Source organism: Planococcus citri, chromosome 2, assembly GCF_950023065.1.
Source record: "Planococcus citri chromosome 2, ihPlaCitr1.1, whole genome shotgun sequence".
Classification (NCBI taxonomy): Eukaryota; Metazoa; Arthropoda; class Insecta; order Hemiptera; family Pseudococcidae; genus Planococcus; species Planococcus citri.
In genome coordinates, this window is record NC_088678.1 from 20326721 (window position 1) to 20343009 (window position 16289).

The 16289-nt window shown below is 34.8% G+C and overlaps 1 protein-coding gene across 3 annotated transcripts in view; it reads right to left on the reverse strand.

Annotated features, from left to right (window-relative positions):
• Positions 1–16289, reverse strand: part of LOC135834923 (uncharacterized) — a 200574-nt gene that overhangs the window by 115606 nt on the left and 68679 nt on the right. For all 3 annotated transcript variants that reach the window (XM_065348915.1, XM_065348916.1, XM_065348914.1), the window contains exon 2: positions 9044–9185. The gene's annotated coding sequence lies outside the window, so the exon portion shown is untranslated. The remainder of the gene's footprint in view (positions 1–9043; positions 9186–16289) is intronic.

The following is a 16289-nucleotide window of genomic DNA, read 5'->3' on the forward strand; positions in this document are numbered from 1 at the left end:
GTTTATTATTTTTGATCAGAATAATTGTTTGCATGCCAGTAGAAATAAATAGCTCCGCTTGTTTCCCCCTTCAAAATTAATTTTCAAGTACATAATTTTATTGCCTTGTAAAAGTCAATTATTTAACATTTAGTTGAATGAAATTTTTGCCAAAAGCTGGATTTAGATAATGTAGGCTCATCCAGAGGGTTTGGGGCAGGTGTTCATATACCAGTAAAAGAACAGGGGTGATTTGGTTCCAATTTAAATAGGTAGGTAACCAATATTTTTTAATGTTGCGAAATACTGGAGACCAGACTATCCCGCAACATTACAAAATCCCTGGAAATAAGACTAGAATTTGGTGGTATATTACAAATTTATAATTTTTAAAAGAAACAAAATAATTAATAATATTCAAAATATACCTGATAAATTTCTTGTCTAATGACTACCAAATCCAAAAAACGAAATTTCGTACTTTTTTCATATTTTTTTCATACGACATATTTTCAAGTTATACTTTGTCACGCCTCACGTATCCTCGCTTACTTTTTAGACATCAAAATTGAGTGACTTAAGGGAAACTACTTTGATGAAAAATTTTAATATCCGGGATGGTACTCAAATTTTTCTCAAAAAAATAACTTTAGTAACCAAAACGGCAAAAAGTAATCAAAAAAGTGACTAAAAAAATATTTAAATGTAATAAAAAGGAGGCGAGCAAAAAACTTTCCACACAAAACATTACATTTTATTTTTAGAGGTGTGACGAAACAATGCGTGGTGGGAGATGGAGAGGGGGTGAGACTGAGACATTCTTCCAATTTTTATCGCTAGATTTTCCCAATTTTTACTCCAAACTCCCCCCCTCCCTCCACACCAAGATTTTTTCCAAACAATTGGCCAGATGTGGTTTCTAATAATTTTTTGAAAAGGGAAGTTGGAAACAAAAATGTCGAATAAAAAATTTATTTGATTTTTTCATAGATTGCATTGTTTTTGGAATTTTTAGAATTGATTTTTCCATTCTAGGAAATGTTTGAAAATTATTGTTGTAGCAGAATTGCAATCTGACTGAGCAAAGCAGGGGTGAAAACTGTGAAAAATTGATACTTCAAAATGTAAAACATCATTTTTTATGCAAAAAGTTGATTTTTATAGCTTCAAAATTTACAAATTTTAAAAGTTTTCAGAAAATTTCATAGGTAAGTATTTATTGTAGTTAAAAATATGAATAAACGCCCGAGCGAAGCGAGGGCAAAGGCTTTTGAAAATTCACCATTCCGAGTACTAAAACAGCATTATGTTTGACTTGAGTAGTCATATTTTTCTACTCTTTAACTTCGGTCAGAGAAAAGAAAAGAAAAACGATCTAGCCCGAGCGAAGCGAGGGCGAGAGTTGTAGAAAATTAATACATTATGAGAAGTAAAAGAGCACCATTCCTAATTTTTATTAAATGACAGAATTATTAGAAAATTCGGAAAAAAGAAGGACGTTCGGGCAAAAAGAAGGACTTTTACTGACCTGGAAGGACCGGAAGGACCGTTAGGCACCCTGTCATCAAAATAGTTACACCTTTTTTGAACGAGAAATTCGACTAGAAAAAAAATACGTAAAAAGGCCAAGAAGAGATAATCTAATCGTAGTCTTCGTCGTCTTCATCGTATTCGACAAAACACGTGTGTGGCACAAACTGCGCGTATTTTTCGTCAATTTTCCACCTCCCTGTTCACCGCCCACTTACCACAGGTTACATTTTTACATCTTGGAAATCCGCTCTCGCACGTATTTCGTCGGTTCGTCTTCGTCTGCCCTCCTCTACGTATTTATAAATCATTCGAGAACGAAATTAAATTTCCCTCGACGCAGCATATTAGGTACGTACGTAATACGTATATACGAGAAAAAAAGTATACTTACCTCAAACGTGCGTTGTATTAATGTACATATACAATGGAGGAGAACAAGGGAGGATTTTTTTCAGCCTACAATATAATAATTGCCATATAGGAGTAATATACGCGTCTTGTGTGCTGAGAAAGGTCAACTAAACAACCTCGACCTTGATCTGGAAATTGTGGTCGCGTTTAAATCAGTATAAGGTTTCCTTTTTACTACCGCTCGGCTTATTACATATTTCGCGAGTAGTCGAAAATGAAAAGTTGTGCGCCCATTATTACTCGTACTCTCTCAAACGACGTTTCCACTATTTTTCATTTTTTTTCTCTCTCTCTCAATACAGAAAAACAATTACGAACGAGGAGGCGCGAATCGCAACGCAACCTTTTCCCCTCCCTTTTCCCCACTATTCGCGATTAGGTCGTCTTCGTCATCGTCGTCGTCGTCGAAAATCCTTGAAAAAGTATATAGACGACGACGTTTGAAAGACGCATAGGTCAAGGTAACCGTGTGCACGTTGAATTTGCGGCGTGGCATGAAGAGGAGGGACGACAGTAGGCATTAGGCAGCGCCTTAGGTTCAAAAAAACGACAAATATTGCCGGCGTTTGGAGAAAGTGAGTTAACAGCTCGAGGCGGAATTTGGAAATTTACACGATTAATTCGCGAAACGAAAACTACGCGATCTGAATGAACGCGACGAAGTAAATGCGAGGGAAAAAAATCGATCAATGAAGTCCGCAGACCCGCAGTTGAGATAGGTGGTGTTGAAAGGTGCAGAGGGCAGACTGAGATAAAACAACGATTACACTAACGGATGCTGACGATGCTACGTGACTGCTATTTGTCGTATATTTTAGGAAGTTGGCGATTTTTTTCTACGTTTCAACTCGTCGTCTATCGTTTTTAAACACGTTTCTTTTTTCAACATTTCATCTAAAGTAGACTCAATCTAGCCCCATTCCTCGTTATAATGCTGTCCTGTTGTTTTTAAAATTGATTTGCATAACTGATTTATGTTCTTCTCGATTTTAGTTTCTTCTTATTATTTTTTTTTCAATAAATGATATCGAACCTGAGTGAGGTATGAAATGCTGTATTGACACTTTTCATGAATAATTTTTTTGTGAAATGAGTAGTTGACTGCTTTGTGTTCTAATTTTTGCTCAAAATGTATCAAAATCGTAGGTTCCCTGAAAAATATGGCCAATGTCACTCTAATGGTGGAAAATTTTATGCTTTATAATAAGATTTTGTTCACTTGAATTTTTTTTCTAGAATACTTGATTTTTTCAAAAAAAAAGTCACACCTTCAATTGAAGAGCTGTTCTGAGGCAGAATTTTTTGTTAACAAACTCTTACTGTGTTCCAACAAAATTGAGCAAAATTTTAAAAAACTTTCTTGAAAATAGGTTGGAATAGTGGAAATATGATGAACACAGTTGAAAATGATTAGAAGTTGATGAAACGTTGCGAAATTTGAGCAAAAATGAAGCAAAATACCGTAAAAATGCTCAAAATGAGTTTTTTGAAAATGATGAAAAACAAATCAAATTATCCATATCAAAATAGAAATTTGTGTAATTTCACAGAAATACTTACTCAACGTTCTGAAAGAATTCTAAAATTACAATCAAAATCGTTGAAATTTAGCATGAAATTGTTTATGACAAAATTGAGCTACATTTATTAAAAATTGCTCAAAAATTTGTTAGTGTCAAGAATTTTTAAAATTTTTGCAGAAAAGCAGGACTTTTTGGCAAATTAAGTATTGATGAGAATGTGATGCTTTTTCGACATTTTAGTCAAAATGGCAGGATTTTTTTGCAAATTTATGTAAGTAAGTAAACAAACAAATTTTTAGGCAGTTTTGACAAAAAAGTGAGCATTTTTTCAGAATTTTTCGTCAAAAAGACAACAGTTTTTAGCAATTTTTGACAAGAAACAAGACTTATCTGAAAATTTGACAGGGTGTGCACTAATTTCTGGAAATGATTTTCCCTGACTTTTCCAGGTTTTCCAGACCAATTTTTCCATTTTTCCAGACAATTTTTTTTCATTTTCTATGCTTACCCCACACTTCAATTGAAAATGATTTGGGGGGGGGGTGTAATTTTATTTCATAATCTTCTCTTCGAACTGGATACTTCTTTGGATATAAAAAACAGCTACCTAAGCGTCGATTATCAACTTTTAAAAATAAATAAATAAAACATGCATCAGTTTTGGCCAATTTATACAATATTCATATGACTTATAAAATGTTTTCTTTTGTTTTTTGGATTTTGGGAGGCCTGAAAATATGAAATTTGTTCATTTTAAAACGAGAAATAAATTGGCCCAAGCGAAGCGAGGGCTAGAACTTTTCTAAATTTTTACTTCGAGATGCCTAAAAACGAGTTTTTTTTAATGCAAAGAGTTTACTTATTTTTTGATTTCTTAAATTTTAATATTGGAATGATGTTTTTTTGAAAGAAGTTACTTTGGAAAAAGAAAAGAGAACAGGCTCGAGCGAAAGCTTCTAAAAATTTGCATTTCGAGAGGCATAAAAACGAGGGTTTTTCATGTGAGGACAAGTGTTTTTTTTGGCTTTTAAAATTTTAGAATTTGAATGATTGTTTTTCGAAAGAAGTTGATTTTAACAAGCGAGGGCGAAAGCTCTTGTAAATTAGCATTTCGAGATGCATAAAAAGGATGTTTTTTTTGTGAGGAGTTCATTTTTTGGTTTCAAAACTTAATTTTTATCATCTAGAAATGTTCATCTTGTTGTTGAAAAAGAAAAGAAAACAAGCCCAAGCGAAGCGAGGGCAAAAGCTTTTGAAAATTTGTCTTTCGAGAAGTAAAAATTAACGTTTTTCTTTCATCACAGGTCCTTATCCAAAATTTGCAATTGATCGTTTTTTCAAAATTCCAGGGATTTTGCGTGAAAATTACGAAATTCACTGACTTTTCCCTGACTTTTCCAGGTTTTCCAGTCTTGTGGACACCCTGTTTGACGAAAAGTGAGATTTTTTGAGATTTTTGGCAGTAAGCAAGACTCGAAAAATTCAAATTTTTGGGTATTTTTTTTTTTTTGAAAGTAACTTTAGGAACCAATGGCTCAAAACCACCATTCATCGATTTGGGAGGTCAAAAATAGGATACGAAGCAATTTTCAACTTTCTACCTCGACTTCGTCAAATTTTGACTGTTTTTTCGTGGAAAAGTGGGTCAAGTTTAAATTTTGAAAAATTCGTTAAAAATCAAAAAATGAAATTTTGAATGCTCAATTCCATATTTTTTCTGTCAATTGAGATGCCTTTGGCGAAAGAGGAGTAACAAGACAAGGTTAGAACAGAAATCCAAAATTGAAAATTTTCAGTTACCTATTTCGTGCCTGTCTTTTTTTGACTTCATAAAAGAAGTTGAAAATTTAGCACAATAGCATTCTTCCTTCTCATCCCCACCGAAAAAAATAATTTCAGTTCTGGACAAGCGCAAAACTAACCACCCCCCCCCCCAAATATAATAGGTAATAATAGTTTCATTTTTTGGCAGACAGACGCTAAAATGATTTTTTTGTCAAAAATCTTACCCTCTCAGTAACTTCAAATTTTGATAAAATTCGGCGAAAAAAGCATCTCTGGCAGTCTCCCACATCCATTCGTACCCAATAAATCCACCAAGGATTAATGAAGTACGAATACGAGTAAGTAGTGTGGGAAGAAGTCGATATTCTGCCTACCTTCGCTCGTCTATTCTTCATCCAGCACGAAACTGCATTTTTTTATCATTTAGACTGCTGTCAATTTAAACGAAATTCGAACGGTTTACAGACTCGAAGGTAGGTGTAGGCATGACAGGTAGAGGGTAGGTAGTATACTCGTGGTATAGAGAATCGTGCGTACTGTACGTACAATTTTGCGCTACGAAGAGGATATTTATTTATTCGCACACGAGAAACACGTTGTTATGCCTTTCTTTCTCAGAATCATCATTTCGTTTCTTGGATCTGTACCATATTCTTCACTCTTGTATTTCGTTCAATACGTAAGAATTTCGCTCGTGTTTCTTTCTCTCTCTCTCTGTACATCTCTCGCTGTCTTGCTCCAGCTACTCGTATTTTTTTTTCTTTTACTCGTGGCGCGAAAACGCGAACTACAATATTGAAGTTTTCTCAGGATAGCACGATGAGGCAAAGGGGAACAGGAGTTTCATAGAGGAAGCTCGTTATGGCGTATCGAATAACGAGAGAATTTCTTCGTCTCGACATCGACGAACGAGCGAACATCGGGAGGAAGGACGTTAAGATCTTCGTAGTCGTGTTTCCAATAATTCGTAACTCGTTCGTAGGAAAGAAGAAATAAGACGGTTTTGGGTAATGATATTGCCATAGCTTAGGCACCTACTATACCAGAGTGTCTACTAAAATCAAAAAAGCGAATTTCTCGCCTTTTTCTTGCTTTTTTCTTGCTTCCAAAAATGAATTTTCTTACCCCCTTCAAATTTACGCATCTAGATAATCTTCGCTAACCCCTCTAACCTCCCCCCCTCCCAAACAAAATTTCTCAAAAATTTATTCTTCAAAGCGGAGAAGTGAATTAATTTCTCAAATGAAAAAATAGTAATAAAAAAACGTGATAAAAACAGACGTTGAGGCATGTCTACTGAAGTGAATTCAATTCTATGATGAAAACAGTAACAAAATAAAAAGTTAACTCGAATGCGGATCGAAGTCAGGTTATTTGGGGGAGGGGGTGTATGCTGTATGATGTCATTTTTCCAACAAAAAATTGTTATTTTTCCGAAAAAAATCAAAATTTTAACGTGCTAAATACCAGTGACATATACAACAATTACAGGATCAAACCATAAAAGAGCTTATATTCTTATTTGTGATTGAGGGGAGAGCAAAATCAGAAATTTAGACACGAAAAATGGACATTTTAGGTAGTTTTCAGAAAACTCTTCACAATGAATGATCATTGTATTGAAACGAGGGTGAAATTACAGCTCGAGCGAAGCGAGAGCGAAAATTTGTTGAAAAAATTGGTGTAAAAAACGAAAAAACGACCATTTTGTATGCTTTATTTTACATTTTCAGCGAAGCTCAATAATATCAACAATTTTGAAAAGTTAGTCGTTCTGTTCAGAAAATGAAAAATTTGCACTTTTCAAATGGTTTGGGTATTACCTGGAAATGAAAAATTTCCTATTTAATTTTTGAATTCTTGAAAATTTTGAAAAGAACATCTTGAATGGCCCGAGCGAAGCGAGGGCAAAATTTTTGGAAAATTTTAATTCGAAAAGTAGAACATCATCAATTTTAACAAAATAAAAACTTAAAATTTTGGTGGGATAACTTCAATTTTTCAGAGATTTTTGATGTGAATTCTTGGAAATTTTCTTGCTTTTCGAAGGAATTTCTACACTATTTTCTAACTTTCTTGCCACCCATGTGAATTTCTCGCCTTTTTCTAACTTTCTTGCCTTTTTCTTGCCAGTAGACACCCTGTATACTCAAGCAATATTCGTGTTCGAAACACACAAGTACAAAGTATTGTGCTCTTTCGACGTTGCCATCGTTTTTTTCCCCAAAAACTACTCGTATTAGGTATGCTTATTTTCTCACAATAGCACACAGAAGTCTAATCGATTTTGAAAATGTCGAAATTTTTATCGCGACTCTTTTCACGTGAAATTAAATTCAAAAAGTGTTGAAAATTTTCCACCAATTCAGATAGAGGTACGTAGGTATCAACAAGTTGAAATTTTTACAAACTGAATACGATATTCAATCCTCGGGAGATTTAAAATCGATGAAACACCCTGCGAATGAATATACGCTGTTCAATGAGAATTGAAAATGGTATTTTTGTACACGTGTGAGTTGTTGGTCCTCAGCTGATTTAATTAGGGAATGTACATGAGGGAGGGAGGGAGGGAGGGAGGTGGAAAATAGCACATAAACAAGAACAGTCGATGTTAATTAAAGCATGATGCAAAAATAATGAAAATGGTTGATTCCCAAACAATATTTCATATAAAATAATTGATTCCCACTTTTTCTGAGGGTGTGATCAAATTTGATTTTTTTTAGGTGTGTGATCCAAGGTGGTTCTGCTGAATAATAGTTCCATGTTTAACCCTCTTCCCACCCTTCCCCTCCACTCTTTGTCGCCAGGATTGGAAATAATCATCGATGAATAATTCAAATCAAATTTTTAGCAAATGAAAATTCGACCTTCGTTCAACCGAATTTTGTCTCAAAACAGTGGTCGATTTTAGAGAAAAAATCACTTGACAATTTCACAAAGTTCGAAATAAAAGGAGAATCGAAAACCGACTAAAAGCCAATAACCTTTTCTTATCAGAAGAATCAACAGACTAATGGACTGATATGGTGAAAAATTTGATATAACTGCGAGTAATTCGTATACTAATAAATACGTACGAAAGATAATTTTATTCGCTAAAAATGTTCACGAATTTCTTGACAGCAGCAAATTTGTACGAAGCTCAGTGAAAGAAAATTACAAAAAATGTTTTTAAAAATTTATTCGACTCCAACTTTATAGTAGGTCACTGGGGAGTGAGTCCTGAAATAAAAATAACAGAGGATTCTGACCAAATGCAGTACAGACCTTCATTAAGAGTCGAAACTGACTCAGAAGAAATTTTAGCTTCAGAGATGCTTCTGGGGGTGGGGGGGGGGGAGATAAGAGAACTCAAAGAGAGGTCATTTTTGAAAAAATCGTGTTTTTTCGCTGTAGCCACTACTCAACTGCTTTAGGAAAAATGGTCCACTTTTTAAGATGGTACATATATGAGATCCTGCGTCGATCTAGGCCATTGCTGTCAAAATCCAAGACAACTTTCAGGATTCTCCTGAGGAGTTGAAAATTTGCAAATGGTCTATTTTTGGGTACTTAAATCGTGAAGCTGAAGGAATATTTTGGAGCACTGGAGCCAATTTTGAGCTATTAGGTATGCCAATTTTAAAAACTTGGAAAAAATTTATTTCTCAATTTCTTTAAAAATATTCAAAGGTCAAAATCTTTCCAAAAAGTATGCCAACCATTCGCCATTTTCAGGAAGAAAAAATCAATCAACACCCTACACCCTGCAGTCTTCGATTCTATTACGTTACAATACGTCAATTTGTAAAAGAAAAATCACTCACCATTCTCGATTTGGTTTCATGTTCAACAATCATCCAAAATACGAATCACCATTAATCGTGACATTATCGTCGCACAGATACAAGTGAATTTGCACGCGATTCTCTTCGTCAGCGCAATATTTCATATCCACGTTGAACACATCTGTTTGCGAAAACACACAAAGACGTATCATAAATAAAAATTAGTAACAGTATACAGGACTCATGGTATACTATATAAAAATACACGTACATACATATGTATCTAGGTATAACATTACGTACGTTTATCGTTATTGAACCGTTAATAAAATATGCTCAGTGTTCTAAATGTAGCCACCTAGCTTGTGGCTAGATACACAGTACACACATTCAAACTGTACGTATATACTCATATGATTTTGCATTATTACGAGAAGTACCCGAATTATTTTAGAATATCGCGTTCTAACTTACAATGTATTTTTTCGTAAGGTACATAAACAGCAATTTCGCATTTGCTGCCTTCATCGCACTCGTATCAATGTCAAGTTTGAAGGTTCGTCTTCCTCGTGTAACTACTCTACATTATATCAACCTAGAAACTCTTTCACACAGCTTTCGTTTATCGTACTACTCGTACCATACATTTAAATATGCTAAGTGCAAGTGACGAGACCACATCGAGAGCATCGTTATCACGAGGGTCTTTTCCTTCTTCAAGTTGAACACATTTCTTTCCTCGTTTATCCCAACCCCTCCCCTTTCCCCCTTCTATTCCTTGAAAAAAAGGAAATCTCGATGTCCACGTAAAAACAAAGACGTTCAGAAAAACTGTAAAAAAGAATTCAAAGGGTTCTCGAGAAAAACAAAACTCTACATATCTCGATACAAAAACTGAGAAAGAATCATGTTGAAAGTTTCCCGCAAACAGCAAACTCTTTCGAACGAAAATAGCTCTACCATTAATTTGATATATTTGTAGGAAATGCGATAAAATTGGACATGTTACAGCCTTGAAAAAAAAAATACAACGAATAATGAGATAGAAAAAGAAATCGAAAATATGAAAAAGTTGATCTGCTTTTGATGAATGAGGCGGAGAAAAAAGGGGTTAATAAAATCTAATGGATTAGCGCTGGAAATTCTCGTAAAAAAAAAATAAGCTGAGAATATGAAAAAGTTCCCCTTTGTATTTCTTGAAAAAAAAATGTCGATGTCCACGTAAAAACAAATACAAGTATACATTTAGAAAAACCGCAAAAAAAATTCAAAGGATTCTCCAGAAAAGCAAAACTTCACATAAGATCATAAGATGTACATATCTCGATAGAAAAACTGAGAAAGAATCGAGTCGAAAGTTCCCTGCAAACAGCAAACTCTTTCGAACGAAAATACCTCTACCATTAATTTGATGTATTTGTAGGAAATGCGATAAAATTAGACATGTTACAGCCTTGAAAAATATAAGTTACACCGAATAATGAGATAGAAAAAGAAATCTAAAATGCATATGAAAATGTTGACCTGCTTTTGAAGAATGAAGCGAAGAAAAAAGGGGGTTAATAAAATCTAATGGATGAGCGCTGGAAATTTCCCATAAAAAATAAGCCGAGAATATGAAAAAGTTGAGAAAACTTCATTTTATTTTGACATTGACTGTCGCTTTGATACAGTAAGTGGCATAAATAAAGGCCCCTTTTGTTTTTTGGCTTTAAACGGTAGAAAAAATGATATTCAAAAGTCTAAAGAGTAGTTTATAGGATAAACATTTTTTCTCATGTGGAAAATCCACAGAGAAAAATACAAATATGGACTCCCTCAAAAAATTGCTAGAAATAGTTTTGATTTAACGGTCTATAATACCAAGTTACAAGCTCTTTTCGTCCCATTTTGCTGCTCTGGATTTGTCTTGTTTGTTGATAACACTTTTCTCTGCATTCAAAGAAACATTGAAACAAAATTGAATAAAAAAATTTTACGGGTTCATAATGTATTCTATCCCCGTACAAAAAATCTGCGCTGGGTTATGAAAAATAATAATTTTTGTTTTTTGAAAGCTCAATTCAAAGTTGCCTATTTGCAGAAAGAAAAAAATCAGAAAAAATTTTCCAACTCGAGGTAAATAACGTGCAAAAAAAAGTACTGCTGATGACAGACACCCAAGTTAACATGGACCAAAAATTATTAACCGGATTGTCAACACTTTACTCAGGCTTGTTGGACCAGCTAGGTCTTGTAGTTGGAACATTCAGACAATCTGAACCTGAAATTTTTAACCTGGTCATGGGTCAGCCCAGGTTCAAAAAATGGTCTTTATTTTTCAGAAAGAAAAAAACTTCCAACACATTACGTAGAGGAGTTGAAAAATGGGATATTTGATTTCAGAATAAGTATTAAAACTTCAAAAGAAATTGAATCCTAATGGAAATTTTATCAAAATAGGCATCTAAACTGGCATTAAAAATTTGAAAAATTGGACATAACTGGGATCCAAACACTGTTCATTGGTCTGATTTTTTAGAAAGGTCTTCGGTTTAGGTCTGTTCCTGGAATTTTTTTTTTGGAAGAGGGTCATCCGTTAGGTTAATATTAATGTAAATTTGTTTCAGATGGGTCCAGTCTGGTACGGTCCAGTCCACACAGTCTTTAAAGAAATTTTTGGAATTGGTCCTGGTCATCAGTCAGGTTTTTTATTCTGATCTGGCAAGTCTGACTTTACTACTGCTACTAGTATAATTTTTAGTACCCAGCATGACCTTCTGCATACTAAAAATTACACTAGTAGCAGTAGTAAAGTCAGACTTGTCAGATCAAAGTAAAAAACCTGACTGATGACCAGGACCAGTTCCAAAATAAATGCACATCAATGTACCAATCAGGGCTTCAAACCCGTACCCAAATACAGGGAAAACTGCTTATTATTATCACAGTTAATGTTATCAATCGCTTAGAGCCAGTAGCACAATGAAGGTTTAAATTTTGGTTTAGGTGAACTTAGTTTAAATCTTGAACCAGGTTCAACTTCTGTAGCGCTGCACAACATTGGTTCTGGTTTAGATTAAGTAATCGTCAATAACACGTCATTTAACCAAATTTTGTGGCAATTATTGTTGGTTATGTCTGTGATATCAATGTTTTGGAGTGATTTTACTGATTTTTGATTACATATTTTTAATGATAGGAACTTGACAGAGGTGCGCCGCGCTAGTGTCGCCTTGTTTCTGATTGGCTGATGAAAGGTTCCCGAATAAACATCGGAATGTATTGTTGTGAAAATTGAAGGAAAATTATTGAAAATTGCTGATAACAACGGGACCTTTCGTTAGTTCCGGTGTTTTTTACTACAATTTCCTAGAGCGCGACAGTTGTCTTGTCAAATCCCTATTAGAAATATCTTAGGATTGGAAACAAAGTTCTAATTTTTGAATAAATTTAAAAAAATAAATATTCTTGAACGAATAGTTGACTAGATTTAATTTTTTTGCTGCAGGAAATTAATTTGTTTGAGGTAAAATGTCCAATTTTGCACAATAGTCATCAAATTTTTCAGCATGGTGGTGATTTGATTCAAAATTTTACACTCTACAATATTCTTGTTTTTTGTCATTCAATGTAAGGTGCACCGGGGGAAGTCCGAATTCGGGGTAAGTCAGAAAAACTACTCTAGCTCTTAGAGGCTTATATCTGCCGAAGCGCTACCCAGGGGTAACTTGAGGGTACTACCCCTACTTCATCACAGCATAAAAAATTTCGCGACCCAGTTTCATTTTACAGGATTTTCATTGGCTCATTTTTAGTTGCTGTTTTGAATTTGATTTCAAATTGTAATCAGTGTTTTTCAAACTGCTTTTTACCTCAGAAGAAATGATCAGTAAAACTGATATTATAAGTGAAAGTATTCCTAAAACAATAATGTAAAACCCCAAGTATTCAATTTTTGTTAATTTTCAATTATTCATTATTTATATTGCTTTTTCTGACTTACCCCCTAAATTAGTGCTATGGGGTAAGTCAGAAAAGTGAACATTGATAATTAGGATTCGACTTCATCGATGTGTAATACGTAGAATAATATGTTTTCGAGGTCGTAGAATCCAAATCTGGAGTTATTTTTTTTGTAGGAGTGGGGGGTGAGGCGTGGGGAGGGGGCAATTCTAAATTTTTCGTACATTATTGTGTAATATGTCGATTGATATGTTTTCGAGGTCGTAGAATCCGAATCTGCAGTTATTTTTTTTGTAGGAGTGGGGGGTGAGGCGTGGGGAGAGGGAAAATTTCGAATTTTTCGTACATTATTGTGTAATATGTCGAATAATATGTTTTCGAAATCGTAGAATCCGAATTTGGAGTAATTTTTTTTGTAGGAGTGGAGGGTGAGGCGTGGGGAAAGGGAAAATTTCAAATTTCTCCTACATTATCGTGTTATATGTCGAATAATACATTTTGGAGGTCGTAGAATTCGAATCCGGAGTCATTTTTTATGGTGAAGGTGGAAGGTGAGTCGTAGATTCGCATGGGTGGGGCCCTCTCCCCAAACGGTGATACTTGAATAGCACTCGACCCTAAAAACTAGCTCAAGATTCGAATTCTGCGACCTTGAACACATATCAACCAACATGTTACACAATATTATAGGCAAAATTTGAAATTTCTCCTCTCCTCTTGCCTCGCCTCATACCCCTGCGAAAAAATAACCCCAGATTCGAATTATACAACCTCAAAAACATATCAATCGACATATTACACATTAATATAGGCAAAATTTGTAATTTACTCTCTCTCCCCTTGACTCACCTCCCACCCCTACAAAAAAAATATCTCCAGATTCGAATTCTACGACCTCGAGAACAATATGTTATTCAACATATTACACGATAGTGTATAGGAAAAATTTGATATATTACCTCTCCCCACGCCTCACTTCCCTCTCCTACAAAAAAAATAACTCCAGATTCGAATTTTACGACCTCGAAAATATATTATTCGACATATAACACGATAATGTAGGAGAAATTTGACATTTTCCCTTTCCCCACGCCTCACCTTCCACTCCTACAAAAAAAATTACTCCAAATTCGGATTCTACGATTTCGAAAACATATTATTCGACATATTACACAATAATGTACGAAAAATTCGAAATTTGCCCTCTCCCCACGCCTCACCCCCCACTCCTACAAAAAAAATAACTGCAGATTCGGATTCTACGACCTCGAAAACATATCAATCGACATATTACACAATAATGTACGAAAAATTTAGAATTGCCCCCTCCCCACGCCTCACCCCCCACTCCTACAAAAAAAATAACTCCAGATTTGGATTCTACGACCTCGAAAACATGTTATTCGACATATTGCGCATCGATCAGGGTCGAATCCTAATAATACCAATTAATTTTGTAGATTTTCTGACTTACCCCAAAGTGGGGTAAGTCAGAACAAGTTACATTTTATTCGATTGTGCGAAAGCTACTGCGACAATCGCGCTGAAATTTTTACCATAGGTTAAGAACCTTTATGGGAACCTACATACCAAATTTCAGCCATATTGGTTCATTAGTACGAGAGTAACAGCTGATCAAAGTTGAAATTGTGAAAAAACGTTCTGACTTCCCCCGGTGCACCTTAAGTACATAATTACACTTTGTCTTTGTCCAAATTTGGTATTATTTGAAGTTATCGGTTTCCGCAAAATAATCAGTAATCACACAACTTGAAACAACTAATGAACACGCGCCGATTTGTTAATCCTAGGTTTACCTCCGAAAATTGTCGAGTTAAGTAAAACCGGGTTTAAACTGTAAAAACAGTTTGATTGTCCATTTTGCGCTACACTGAATTTTAGTTAAACCAGAGTTAACCTAAAACTCTGGCTTAAACCTGCATTGTGCTGCTGGCGCTTAGTATTATTAAAATCATTTGGTCCCAATATTTTGTATTTAATTACATAGAAATTCCATCGGTTATTGTGATCAAATCATTGGGTAATGTTATCATTTTCAACTGATTTTAATGGGTTTTTTCATTTTTTAATGTAATTTTAAAATGTTTCCAACACATTTTCACACTGTTTTTGTCTAATTTTTTTGAAATTTCAGAAGTTTTTTCCTGATTGACATAATTTTTATACTTTTTTCTAATTTTTTGAAGTTTTAACCTATTTTCAACACTTTTTCTGGCAATTTTTTACAAAATTTTAGTTCAATAACTTTTAATGCACTTTTTTGAGGTAGAATGTGTTTGTTAACTGTGTTCAAATAAACACTGTAAAAATTATTGGTCAAAAAAATTCACTTTTTTTCAATTGGTTTGTGTTATCAGCCGCTTAATGTTATCAAGGAATACCCGTACCCATATTCATACCCGTACCCATACCTATACCCATACCTAAAAAATTTTGAAATACCTGGTACCAATTTGGTAACTAAAGTTTCAAAATCCAGGGTGCCCATGCCCAATACATGGGAAATTAGAATTTTTGAATTTCTCCAGAAAAAGCTGACATTTGGGAAGTTGAAAATCGACTTGTCGCTTATTCGCGATCTGTTTAACGAGTTGACCAAATTTGGGCAGATTTCTAGGTGGACACTGCGAGTATGTTTTTCTGGCAAGAGATTCATCATTGAAACAGCATTTTTTGAATTTTTTAAAATTTTTCAAAAATTTGTCAAAAATCAATGTTGACTATGGGTATTGGGTATGGTTTGCTCTTTCGATTTAGCTTGATTTCGTTCAAATTGGAGAGCGTCAAATCAAGCGGTTTCTTTACAGGAGATTTTCCAACATTCACGTTTGAAAAAATCCTACAAATTCGGCACTTTGGTACCAAACTCGAAAAGACCTTTTTAAAAATTCCAACCACAACTTTTGTCAGCATTTCAAAATTCCTATACTTAAAACGGCCAAAGTATCGCGCAATCGATCAACATCATCAAACAATCGCCAACACCGACCGGCGACCCATCGACCGACCACATTATAGCGTCGTTTAACGCCACCCACACCTTATCCTCCATCATCGCCGCCGCTGCCGATGCCGCTTCAAATGCTCATAAAACAATAAACACCAACATCGCCGCCACGTCGTTGTGTATTGTGCAAAGCCATAAGCAAGCGATCGAGTTAATGTAAACAAAATATCCGATATACCAACTATCACGTCGGCTACATGTACTAATACTTCTTCTAGTACATTATAGAACCATAATCCCGATGTCGACATCGCGTACTCGCCTCCTGCGTCCTGCTTTCCATGCCCACAGTCCCACAGTAAAACCATATAC